At 35.8% G+C, this 14178-nt stretch overlaps 1 long non-coding RNA gene and 1 pseudogene across 1 annotated transcript; both read right to left on the bottom strand.

The window, feature by feature from the left end:
- Window positions 1-258: 258 nt before the first annotated feature.
- LOC117919388 lies at window positions 259-1194 on the bottom strand. The gene is made up of 2 exons (XR_004652061.1): window positions 1091-1194; window positions 259-965 (listed from the first exon to the last, which is right to left on the bottom strand). It is a non-coding gene; the product is annotated as an uncharacterized LOC117919388 (long non-coding RNA).
- A 227-nt stretch (window positions 1195-1421) lies between these two features.
- LOC117919224 overlaps window positions 1422-14178 on the bottom strand; it is a 52874-nt pseudogene continuing 40117 nt past the window's right edge.

Here is a 14178-nt window from a genome sequence, read left to right as displayed (position 1 = left end):
GGTTTAATTCTATAATCATTTACTTTGTTAAACGATAAGGACAATAATAACTACTTTTTGAATATATCGCCAACTTATTATAACGTATATAGGTAGCCCGTAGCTTTGGCCCCCAAATTGTTAAAACTCTACCAAGGTTCGATTGAATTTTGCCTGTTTTATGGTATTTTCACCTAATTAATACCCTGCAACCTGCATGACCTTGTTTCTTCTGTGGCAGTGGACAATGCTAAAAATGATATTAAAGGATGCCCATGCTCAACGCTCAACTCAACTAGTCTTTCATCGAATTCAGAACCCAGGTTCAAGCCCTAGGTCTAGAGGCTTGTTACAGGATCCACTCTCCAACTCCATTGTCTCATCTTCCATTCATAGGAGGCCTTGGTACTTGCAATTTTTTCACTCAAGCATGCTGGAAAACTAGCGTTTGAAAACATTTGAAAGGTTCATGGAACCATAATCAAATTTCATACGTTTTCATGCCCAGAAATATGAGCTCTGAGATTGAAGTGATGATCGAGCTAAGCATTGCAGGTGCATGCTAGATTTATGTGGCTGGTAGCCGGTAGGCACCTCAAATTATGGGTTACTCTCCTTCCAAGATGGGACTCAGTCCTCTGGAAATTTGAGGATTAGGTTCATGGAAGATTTGCTGGAGCATGGAAATAGGCAGTCGAGAATGCAGATGAATTGGACCTTTTAAGGCATAGAAAGGATTAGAAGAAAACTGATAAAAGAACGCAAGGAGGGAACACTAACTAAGTTGGAGCAGGGTTACAGTAGGCTCCCAAGTTTGAAAACTTCTAGTTATTGCCAACTTGCATGCAGTGATTGCTTTTAGGCCTGCATTGACTGCAAACATAGCAGGTCACTGGATCATAGAGGATCTGAAAGTAAGCCATTGATTGACAAATAACTCTCAGGAACTGAACTCGGACCCATCAATTCAGAGGTGGCTTTGGTCCCTGCAAAAAGTATTGGTGAAGAGTCATGAAAGTAATCCCCATTCATTAGGAAATATAAAAAAATCAGAAACCAAATGTTAAGGTAAAAAACCTCGGTAGCAGTAGAAGAAAGGATTTTCAACTACCTTCCCATGTCCACAGTTTTGGTAAGATGAGCCAGTGAAGCCTGGTAAAAAATGTCTTAACTATATCCTTCACAGATTCTCCAAGTGAGATATAGGCTCAATGTTGGGAAACAAAGAGTAAGAGCATATTTCATTCTCCAACTGAGATCTAGGTTCAACATCAGCAAACAAAAAGTAACTGCATATGAAATGGATCATCACCTTTTTGTCCATCAGCTCTTCCGAATGAGGATGCTTAAATGGTTTTGCTATCATAGTTTAGAATGATATTAAATAATCATGTTATAATGCGTCAGATAAAATGTTACAAGCATGCGAGTACACACTGGAAAACCATGTATACACAAATTGCATTCTCATAGAAATTCTGTTGTAAGAAGTTAGTAAACGTCTGATCCCAGTGTGAGTATTCCAATTCCATGTACAAAACATAATCTTGGAGAAGGGATGATTTTGCATGCCCTTCTACTTAAGAAACCAAACAAAAATAGAGTAGACAGTCTTGTATCACTATATGGCACGTCCTTGTCTGCCTCAAAATGAATATTAAGAAAGAAACACAGAAACCAAGTATTAAAATGGAAAAACAGAGCCACTTGAACCTGTTAAGTTTTTATGAATTAGAGGGTCTATTTGTTTTAAGGAAATCTCCCTAGTAGATCCAAGTCCACAAACAGATATATTATAACCTCTATAATCAGGAATATTGGCAAATCAGACTTGGATTCCAAATTTGTAAACTTTAATTCAGTGCTGGTGCCTCCTTTTCTTGGCATCATCAATGTGGAACATAAGCTGCAAAATAACCAAGGCCCTCAATGTTAATAAACCCCAACTAGAGACCCAATGCTTGGGTATGTCATATAATTTACCTTTGTTCCCACATAAAATGTTATAAACATGCCGCCCAGAATTGGAAGTCCTGTAAACATTCAAATTACTTCAACTTTGCATCTGTATGCATCTAAGAACATAAAAGAGGAATGGGTAAGAAAGATGCTGCATACCTTCTTTCTGAAGGAACCGAGAAATAAACCAATTAATGCCTGATGGTCCAATGACATAGCCAACAAGATTGGCAACCTGTAGAACAAAAAAGGAAAAAAACCTTATGAGGTATGTAAGCTGATTGTGGAAATATACTTCTTACAGGACTCCCAGACTGAAAATACTCAAATTCAAGAGCGCATGCATGAATACCTATTTGGGCCTGTGTTTAGGATTTCTCTTTCATTCCATTTTATTTTTATTTTTATTTTTTTTTTTGTGTTTTTGTTTTTGTTTCGAGTGGTAACAGGAGGGTGGAAGCTAGTATTTTGGAATTTTTGGTAGTCCATGGAAATTGAATCATTCAAATTTATATGGAAACATAATGATGATCCATAACTTCGTTGTTCTCTATGTTCTTCAATTTTCTCCCTGTTTTGGTTCCAAGGGGTGAAAGCCCTCAAAACTAAGGGCAGCATGCACACTTGAGTATCGTCCTTAATGATCAACTACTTCCAAGGAGCAGTCCTTGAGGCTGAGATTTGCAAGCCAACTGATAGGTAGTTCTGGTCTCGTTAGGTATGGACAACAGAGCAGTTCTGTTCTTTGTTAAGAAAGCCTGATGGCTAAAGTTAGGGACCTATGACGATTGAACTCTGAGGGACATTTTCTGATGGGACGATGCTGGAGATAAAGTTAGATGCGCTCACCACCCCTTTTAGGTCTGCACTTCCAAAATCCAAAGACCCAATAGTATAGGTACAAACATCAAATAGGTCTTTAAGAATCCACCCTTTTGGTTCCACAGGTTAATCATAATTCTCAATAGTACAGGTACTAAGTGATATTACTAGGAAACTAGAAATATGCCACCAACATAAGAAATATTAGGTCTTTTTTCCTTTCCCCCTCTTTTTGCCAGGAAACATAAATATCATAATACGCTATGAATTACAAAGGAAATTAAATGCAGATAATTAATTCTAACATAAAATTATTGCTCCAAGTATAAGAAAAAGGGCAAACCATGAGGCAAGTGATTGTGACAGCACCAGCAACTGCACTAAGTTCACGGAAAATAAATTCCCCAAAAGCACTCTCAGCCTGAAAATAAATAAAAAAAGATTACTGCAGTGTTAGTTGAGGAGATGTAAAAAAGACTCTGAAACTAAAGACATGCTGTTTCAAACCTGTCACAGATAGTTAAATATCATGTCATAGCAACTTATCATAAAGGAAGCTGCATAAAACTATGCTACGAAAACATTTAAAAAGATCACTAGCAGCATGCACCATAAACTATAAAACCCAAAGAACACAAAAAAGCAAAGGAATACTCTCTCTCTATTCATAATCTTTTGGTGATAAAACCTTTAGTCAGGGATCTCAAGGGCAAGGATGTGCAGTTTGTCTAAGTGGGGTATCCGTGGGTGGGTAACTGTTGATGGGAGATTGGATGCCGGGACTGGATTAGCTGGAGAAGGGCCCAAGTAGCCTATGGCTATGTTTGGTTCCTGGAAAATTTGAAGGAAAATGCCAGAAAAAGAAAATAGAGAGAAAAGTAGAAGGAAAAAAAAGAAAGAGTGAAGGAAAATCAAAAAAAGATTTAAGGTCAATATATTACTTTAATATGCTACTTCAAACTCATTTGACAAATGTCAACTCCTCTATATAAAAATTAAATAATTTAATTATGAAAATATTTTTAATTATATTTTATTTTCTTTTGTATTTTCATAATAAAATCTAACATAAGAAAATCATTTTTTTTAATATTTTTTTCTTTCTTGATACTTTCCTTGAATCAACATAGGTTGATGTTATCCATTAATTATGAGAATCCTATGATTATTATTATTATTATTATTATTATTATTATGATTAACTCCTCTATATAAAGATTAAATAATTTAAAAATACAAATATTTTTAATTAAATCTAACATAAGAAAATAATTTTTTAAGCATTTTTTTCTTTCTACTTTCCTTGGATCAAACATAGTGTAGTGGTTGATATTATTAATTAATTATTAATTTTTTATTATTATTATTAGCCCAACCATTATTTTGATGAGTAAAGCAAGAGGATGCCATAAAAAAAAAAAAAACTCAACAGGGTGCCTTAAAGTACACATGAAGTATACAACGGACACCTAAAGATGCCTCCAAAAAAATAAAGGGGTAACAAAAAACATCACCCTCCTCAATAAGAGTCCAATTGATCAATGCAGGGTGCCTTAAAGTACACATGAAGTATACAACAGACGCCTAAAGATGCCTCCAAAAAAATAAAGGGGTAACAAAAAACATCACCCTCCTAAATAAGAGTCCAATCAATCAACAAAATCTACCATAATAGGAAGACCAAAACATAAAAACAACTTAGGCCAAGCTCATAGATATCATAGAAAATAGTGTTTCAGCCCTTGTACAGAATTCTCCTCATTTTCAAATGATTCACTGTTTCTTTCCTTCCCAATTGTCTAGAATAAGCATAAGGGAGTAGCCCACTGCGCCTTTTTCCACTTTTTACCCACAGAAGAGTCATGCGACACATGCCATCCTACTAGCATCTCTTTGACTATAGAGGGAAGCACCCAAGACATGCAAAACACGGAGAACAATAAATGCCAAAAACCCTAGTCTTGACACAGTGAATAAAGATGTGATCAATGGATTCTTCCTCTAAATGATAAAAGAAACATCTGTTAGCCAAAAACCACTCACTCTTCTTTCAATGATCCAAGATTAAAACCCTTTTCCAATTAGCCTCCCAAGCAAAAAAACCCACCTTCGATGACACCCAAGAGTTCCAAATAACACTTGCCAAAAAAGAAATTGTACTTCCCGACTCCAAAGCCGAGTATAGGGCTTTAACAGAAAACCTACCATTCTTCAACCCTATCCAAATCACTTTATTTTCCTCTTCCCTGCACACCCTCCTCCCTTGCAATCTCAATAGGAAGTGCTCCATAATTTTCACCTCCCAATCATTTAGGAGCCTAGTGAAGCGAAGGGCCCAACAACCCCTTTCATATGATAGTTTCCAAACATCCACCACCCAAGCCTTCTTTGAAATAGCAATAAATGGAGAAGGGAAGGTAGTACATAGTGGTTCATCACCGTACCACTTGACCTTCCAAAATCTCACCCTCCGCCAATTACCAACTAAACAACTCTACTAGCCAAAGATTCCAATCCTTTCTAATGGTTTTCTATAACCCTACCCTTATCTTTCTCTCACTTCCTGAAAGTGCCACCCTCCTTTACCCCGTAATTTCCATAACCCTACCCTATGCAGATTATAGGTCTACATGACTACAAATTTAGGTAAACAACCTATTTAGCTCACTGGTGCTTTTAGGCTCTTAAGCACAAGATCCTAAGTTGGTGGCATATCCTTACTTGTTTCCCTCTTTCCCTACCTGATAAATGCATAATATGCTAACATAAGCACACCCATGTCTCATAGAAGCCAATCCAATGCAAAAGGACAAGGTCTAGGGTAAGAATTAGACTTGATTACCTTTGGTTTAGACTAAGTTAAGGTTGAAGCACAGGAGAGCATTAGGTTATTTGGGGATCAAGCTTTGTTGGCCACCAATGTACTCAACTCACACCAGGTACATCCCCAGTCACAACTATGTGGATTTAATTACAATATCGACATTCATTAGCTGCAAATTTATGGTGACAGAATTGGTTCAATCAGAACCTAGTAAGCAAGATAAAACGTTCATAATCAGAGGGAAAATGAAGTAAATTAGAGTAAATAGCAACTCGGAAAATACACATCACCTGAAATGCATTTGCCAATGATTTCAGTATCATCTCTGGAACAAAGAATAAACATGTTAACCATGCCATGAAAGAAGCTTCCTAAGGTCAAAACCAATACACTGTCAGCTGAGGAATGGGATTTAAAAAATTCATACTTCTTTTTCACTGTCAAGGAAAAAGTGACATTGGAAAACTTGAAAAAGCAAGTAGTACCACTCTAAGTCATGCCATACAGCAACAAATGTGAATATAACCCATATGTTCAGAAGCTTTCTCTGAGAGCCCCCAAGAGGAATGTACATGTTAAAAACAAATTTTGCAAGAATACAATAACTATAACCCATATATTCAGAAGCTTTCTCGCAGAGCCCCCAAGAGGAATGTACATGTACTTAAAAACAAATTTTGTAAAAATAAAAATGACAGGAATACAAGATGTGCTAAATGTGAAAAAGTAGAAAGCGTACCTGACAAGCCATTTGTTGAAGGAAGCATGCCAGTTCTTCCAGAAACTTTCCAAATTGTAGCAATTATTGATACACCTTGGCATATTCTCAGGGGCTTCAATGCCACAAATCTACAATCACATAATTATAGAGGAAAAAAATTCTTCCCATGAGTGTTCAGACACCAATCTAAAACTCAAAGTTTGTTACCACTGAAATTTCAGATAAATCTGATCCAATAATAGTCCATCCACAACACAGATTTAATTAAAAACAAAATAAAAGAAAATTATACACTTTCAATGAACATACCAGTGACCATAATCGAAAGTAGCGCCACATCAAAAAGAACTTTAGCCACATGAAGTTTAAAACCTAGAACAAAATAAAAATATACATAAGAGGAAATTCTTATTGCAATGCCACAACTCAAATTTCAGATAAAGTAAGGCCTGCCAGGAGTTTCATCAACAACTTCCAAAAATTAAGGCAGGAATTTCACCAATTTGAAAGGAGTATGCAACACAGAATAGCATGGTTGCCAAGTTTTTGTAGAATTTGAGTGATTGAGACTGATTCCTCAGAGCCTTTGGCATTTGTACACATTCAGAGTTTTCATGTTGTGGATAGAAGTTCCTCACATGTCTTTTGTAGATAGATCCTTACTTCTTGGAAGTTTTGCAGATTTTTATTCTTATCACCAATCCTTTTGGAGTTCTCCATTCCTACAGAAGTAGCAATCTTTTGACAGAAAAGAACATTTATGATCATCCACCAATTCATTGCTGCTTCTACTGAAATAGGGTACAGTTTCTTCCTCACTTATATAATAGATGTGTCATGTCTAAGATACCTGTTTGCATAGTCCATTAAATTACTAGAAATTTAACCTCAAAAGGCATTTTTTATGAAGACGTTGCCATTAGCCACAAAATATGGTTCATTTAAAAGGAGAGGAATCTGAGGGTCAATACAAAATATGGTATTAGAACTTCTAAAAGGATTGTTATAGATATATTACAATATAAATTCTTGAAACTTTTATACATTTATAGAGGTTTCATTTTCAGATTTTCAGAGCCCATGGCTCTGTAATTTCGTCTTACTCATGGTCATTATTCAATCTCCTTATATATTTCCTGCAAATGATTTGTCATTTCTACCCTAAAGTAAATAGATACTCATCTCATTTATTCAACGATCTTAGTTCAACTAATGAAAATAAAACCAACACACTAACATTTAATGAATGCAAACATGTAATATTTTAAAGATCACCTCTTACCCCATAACCAATGATGAAAACATCCATAGGAGACAACTGTTTCCACAAGCCACTGAACAGTGGAATAAAGAGATTCAATCACTGAACAATACATAAAAAATTCACATGCTATGGCGTAGTATTGAGTTTATAACAGTCTTACCTGATAGCAAAGGCATTGTAATAAAACAGATGTGTCATTAGTTCCATTAAGAAAAGACTAAAGAGCCAGCGTGACCCATACCAAGACACATCTCTCACTGAGTAATTATTCTGAGGCACATCTAACTGCAAGAACAGCAAAGGTAAAATTGATGAGGTTCCAAAGGATCATATTCATAAGGATTGAGACATTCAGCATAAACAAAAAATGCAAGTCTGTTAATACTTTAGAATAATAGAGGTATTCACTTTAATGTGGGAAAACAAAAACAAGGCAGTACTGAAGAAAATGGGAGTAATTCACCACAGTTCAGAAGTAATTTCGGACAATCTTACCAATTAGAACAATATTGCTTGGGAGCAATTCAATTTAGAAATGCTCAGAGAATATTGGACTATATTTACTTTTCAATAATCGATTCTAGATCCCCAAGTCATTTGACAAACATTACCCAATGTCAAAGAAATTAAACACATTTTCTATAATAAGTTCTAAACATCATAAAATCAATCACAACCTCCAAAGGAAAAATTATAACCTACAGTTCGTTTTAAACAATCATTTAAAGCAATAACTTGATTCCTATGATAGTTGGATCATGCAATTTCATCCAATATACCCATGTCAACATGACATGATATGGGTGTGGGTATGAGATCTTTGTTGCACACTCCTACTTTACTTTGGGTGTAGCTGTTTGATTTTTTTCATTTATATCCTTTTATTCTTTCAACTTTCTTAGCAATAATTACATTAGAGAGAAAGAAGAGTTCACTGAAAGTGCATTTTTGTAAGAACATTAAGAGATAAGAGGAAAAAAGGGAATTACAGGGAAAAGATGGGAGCTTTCAAAAAGGATATCTTCACTTATATTTTTTTAATTGATTTTTTCACTTACATTTTTTTTAATTGATTTTCTTTTATAATTCTGTATCCCTGCACCCATGCCCCCTTTTTTGATTCCTTTTAGCAAAGTCCTTGTATCCCAAAATTTGGGTTGTGAAGGATCTGACACTTAGACACATACCTGCATCCAACACTCATAACCAAACCCATGCAACATAGCTTGAACCATTCGTGCTTGTTTCATCCCATAAATGGAGGGATTCAGTAACATCTAATAGAAGACTATGAACTTGGCCTTCAAACTACAGCCTCAGTCCCAACATTTAGGAAACTGGAAAATAAAAAGTAAAACTATTTTACTGGTTCTAAAAGTAAAAATTAACAGATCTCTAACATCATTGTCTGGATTGTCACCATCAAAACAACAGGAATGGGCTGGGTGGTGGGTTGTGGAGAAGCTCCACACAGGAACAAGAATAATACCAAAACCTCTTTATGCAGACTATTATTGGCTATACACTTCAAATGAAACATAATTATTCAAAAGTGAAAAAGAAAAGAATTCCAAAAGAAATGAACAGACCTGTGAAGCAAAAGCATTGAAGCTGATAATTGGGCCAGCAATGTAAAGCGGTGCATACACCAAATAGCACAAGTATATGCTAAAGGAGAACTTGTCATTCTGGACACTTCTCTCCTGAGGAAGCATAAAAAATCTTCTTAAACAGCCAATATCGCTCCTCACACATACTAGTTACAAGAAGGATACAGCAGCTAACCTGTAAATGCAAGTAACATGCTTTCCCTGCTTTACAAATATGGCAGCGTTGAATGTGCTTCTGCAATCACCAGAAAGGCAAAATATTAGCAACCTAGTATCTAAATAATAAATCCCTAAACAATGGGAGGCTACATGCAAGCATAAAGCAATAAAGAGATTAGCCCTTGGATGAACTTAACCCCAAAGGGTTACAGGTGGAAAAATGTTTAAAAGACCAAAATACAGGCAAAAATCTATCAATTGATGCAAAATGTGGTCCTAGGATACATAATGCTAGAAATAAAATAACATAAGCATGAAGTTAACAAGCATGCAAACCTAAACTCAGAAAAACAAAATAGTCTGCTATCAAAGAATAGAAGCATAATCTAATGACAGGATATAAGCTTCAAAGAGATTAGAAGCATAATCCACCAGACATTGGACACAAGAATCAATGTCAGCTTCCTAAAAATGGCTTGGTTACAAAATAGTCTGCTATCAAGGAATAGGAGCATACTCTAATGATGGATATAATAACCTTCAAAGAGATTAGAAGCATAATCCACCAGACATTGAACACCAGAATCAATGTCAGCTTCCTAAAAATGGCTTGGTCTGTGATACATTTTAGGAGGGTAAATCCTGACTTTCAGCCTCAGAACAATCTAAACCAACTTTATCTAGCTATAGGTTGTCATTTGTCTCTCTATCTAAATATACTTCCCTTATTTCCTACTCATAAGAACTTCCACATGAATTAGCACATAAGCTAAAAAATAATAACAAAATATTATCTATCTTTTCAAATTTTGGCAGTCTACTACAAATTTAACATAGAATATCTTTTTCCCAAAAGACTACTGATAAACCGTTATAATATAATAATTTTTATCCTAACGTTACATGGACAGTTCTATCACATTTTGCTTTTGAGAAGGATAGCTCATCCTTGTTTTTGTATATTCTTGTGCAATTCAATGATATATAAATTATTTGTTTCTATTTTAGAAAAATAAAAGATAAATAATAGGAAGAAATTCATGAAATATCTCTGATATCTTGAAAAAGTTTCTACAATATTTTTGAAAATTTCCAAAAACTTGCCTCCAGGGCATAGTTCAATGGTTCTACCCTCTAGCGATGAACCTAAGGTCTTGAATTCAAACTCCCTGGTATTTAGGTGGTGTAGGATAGAGGGGCAAGCCCATGGGTTTGCTTCTCGACATTTGGTATAAGTATCTCAGTAAGAAACTAGGAGAGAAATGTTTGAGTGAAAATGGTATTTCATTGATACTGAGAATGATACATACATACACTACTTATAGGCTATAAAAGACACTAAAAAAGGAACATAATAACTATACAACTTTCCTAATTTATAAAGTTGACATAAAATACAACTAGGTAATCCTTATAGATCAACAATAAATCTCAGCTGAATATTCTTCTTTCCAACAACCTCATTGTTGGGATGGATTCCCCATTATCAAATAAATAAATAAAACATCCAAAATCATAAGATTCATTATTTCTCTCAAAAATTTCAAATTTCTCTCCATGCGGTACCAATGTATTGACTTGCTTTATATTTTATGATATTATAGTATTAAACTATATAATTATCCATCAATACGTTGACTTGACATATGTTTGTTCAAGTTAAAAACACTTCACCTCCTCAACCTTTGGCGTGTTTTACATTTTGTTCCCTCACATTCAAAACTCAACAATTTACCCCCAAAATTTGTTAAAGAGAAATATTTTACCCCCAAAATTATTAAAAAGTCAATGAACAATTTTTTAAATGGAGAAAGAAGGTTGAAATGCAATGAAAAACATCTATTGTCCAAGTTCGAAGTTGTCACACTTCACAATTGAATTCGAAAATCACAAATAGCCATGCAAACATTTCTCTAAAATCAAAAAAAAAAATTGGTAGCTACTATATTTTGAAGACTTATGGGAAATTCCATTTCAATCCTACTATTTCAAAGTTTGTTCTACCCAAGTTCAAACTAGTGTTCAAACTACAATGCAAAAAAGAGTAATCCCTTCAATAATTTTATGGAGGGTTCGTAATTGGGGGCAAAGTGTTGATCTTTAACAAGTTTTGAGGGCAAAACATTGGGTTTTAAATATAAGGGGGCAAAGTGTAAAACTTGCTAAAGGTGGAGGGGATAAAATGTATTTAACCCTATTTGTTCAATGATATTTAGACTCCAATAAGTGTAGTTGACTGAATTCCTAAAGTTTCGTTCCAAAGTATCAAGTTTTGGTGGTATTTTTCATGGGAAACAAACAAGCAAATCATTAATAATCAGAAAAAGTGTAGGAAAGATAAGCTAACATTCTGGCCAAAATAAAGAGAAAGAACAAACAAAAATGAAGTAAATACACCAAAAATGAAACCTACAAGATATCTTTTCAAAAATGTTCTGGTATCGATATTTTCTCAACATTTACTCATATCCAAACAATTGACATTTCCATTTATATTGATATTTTGATCCTCAGGTTAAGATTTGGCTATGATCAATAACTTAATGATGTCTGCGAAAAATTAATGAAGTCTCCCCATTAAAAATTGAAATATCTCTGGAGAGTACTTTTTCCTTTTTGATGAGTATAAGATCAAAAGGCATTAAAACATCACAAGGGGCTATAACCCAAATACAAGTACAGTAAACAAGTTATACAGAAAAATGAAGCAGGAGATGAAAAGGAAAGGGAAAAAAGGTGAAATGGAAGCACTATAAAAAACAAAAAGTACCCTGCCCTCATCCTCAACTCAATCTATCCACAAAATGTAAAGGAGAGTAGCTACAAGGTCAAGTATGCAAACAAATAGAGACAAAAAAATATATCCCTCAGTTTCAACTGGGCAGTTCTTCATCCTGAAATAGACTCCTCCATTTCCCTCCACCTTCACTCTCTTTGTTAACTTTCATCCTTCGTCATCTGCGCTCTCTTTGTATCTCCAACCGTTAACTGTTCTCACAAAATCATCAGCCATATCCATTTGCCAATCTTGGAAATTCCTAATGCACCTTGGATTCAAACACCTTTCTGTCTCTTATCAACATACCCACTTGCATTCTCCTTTCCTACAATACTAAATAAGTCCAACGCTGAAAAGATTTTCTAATACTCACAAAAACACTATGCATCATGCCATAGCCAACTCTATGGCAAGTAAATTTTGAAATATCCTCCTATCCTCTCCTTATCCCTTTCCAAAGCCCTATCCCATAGGAACTTCAATTTCCTTTAATGCAAACCCTCCTCTCTTCCCATACTTACCTACCACCACTCCCTGCCAAAGGCTTTGCTATCACAGGAATGGGTTTTAGGCAAGGACATATGATAAATTATGACTTATAGAAATAGAACACAACACATCAGATGAAGGTTTAATCTTCTATGTGCAATTTGATATATGGAAGCAAAAAAAGATTATTTTAAAGGTATTAGCCAAAATGGCTTCCCATGCAAAAAAAACCCACTTTGGGATGCACATATGGACTCCATATGATACTCCTCGAAAAAAAGACTGCATTTCCAAGCTCCACTACATTGTATAGAGACTTAACAAAAAAAATCCCATCTTTTGATGGTTTCCAAACCATCTTATCCTCCAAATTTGCGCTTACTCTTTTCCTTTGAATTGTGAAGAGGAGCCATTCCACCAAGTCCACCTCTCAATCATTGAAAGGCCTAGACAAACGAAGACTTTCCTCTCTTCACTGAAGGGTCCCACGCCTCCGCCACCCACTCCTCTTTGGATGCTGCCAAAGCATACAAAGAAGGGAAAGAGTTACACAAAGCCTCATCCGCACACCATTTATCTTTCCAAAATCTAACTCTTCTACCAATACCCATGGAGAACACTATGTTGTTGCTCCACAAAGAACCTTCCCTCCTAATCTCCTTCCACAACCACACCAAACCCTTCTCTCCCATCCCGAGTATGCCATCCCCTTCTTCAACTCCATACTTCCTACTAATAACTTGCTTCCAAAGAGCCTACTTTTCTTCCACGAAAGGCCAACTCCATTTACACAAGGGGACCCTATTAAGGTTGAAAGGTGTCTAGCTCCCAAACCTCCCTTACTTTTCTTTGAGCAAACAACCTCCCACTTGACAAGATGAGTCTTCCACTCCAAAGCCCCTCCTCCTCGAAGGAATCCCTTTGAGTTTGCTTAAGTCTCAATCTAACTGCTCTAGGCATACGCAAAAGAGACATGTAGTAGACAGGCATGTTGGACAAAGTACTCCGAATGAGAGTGAGTCTTCGTCCTTTACAAATAAATTGCCTCTTCCACAAGGCTAATATCTTCTGAAACCTCTCCTCCACCCCATCCCAAATTGCCACTGATTTATGTGGTGCACCCAAGGGAAGCCCTAAATAAGAGGAAGGAAGCGCCCCCATCTTGCACCCAAGCTCAAGGGCTAACTTCCCCAAATTCTCCACCCTCCCATTGGTAGAATCTCACTTTTGTCCAAATTAATTCTCAAACCAGAGCTAGCTTCAAACCACATTAAAAATCAACTCAAATAAGCCAACTAGTCCTTGGTAGCTTCACAAAAAATCAGCGTATCATCGACATACAGCAAGCGAGTGATTTGAACCCCCTCATCACCCTCCTTTTAACCCACCAGCCTGTAAAAAATACCCAATCTCTACTCTCTTGATGAGGCAGCTTAAAGCCTCCATTCCAATCACAAAAAGATAGGGCAATAGGGAGCCCTCTTGCCTCAATCCCAAAGAGTTGTGAAAGAACCTTGTCGGAGTGCCATTAATCAAAATCGAGAACATGGTAGTAGAAATGCACATTATCAA

The sequence above is a fragment of the Vitis riparia genome, chromosome 7 (assembly GCF_004353265.1).
Source record: "Vitis riparia cultivar Riparia Gloire de Montpellier isolate 1030 chromosome 7, EGFV_Vit.rip_1.0, whole genome shotgun sequence".
In the NCBI taxonomy this organism is placed as follows: Eukaryota; Viridiplantae; Streptophyta; class Magnoliopsida; order Vitales; family Vitaceae; genus Vitis; species Vitis riparia.
This window is presented reverse-complemented; position numbering and strand designations above follow the sequence as displayed.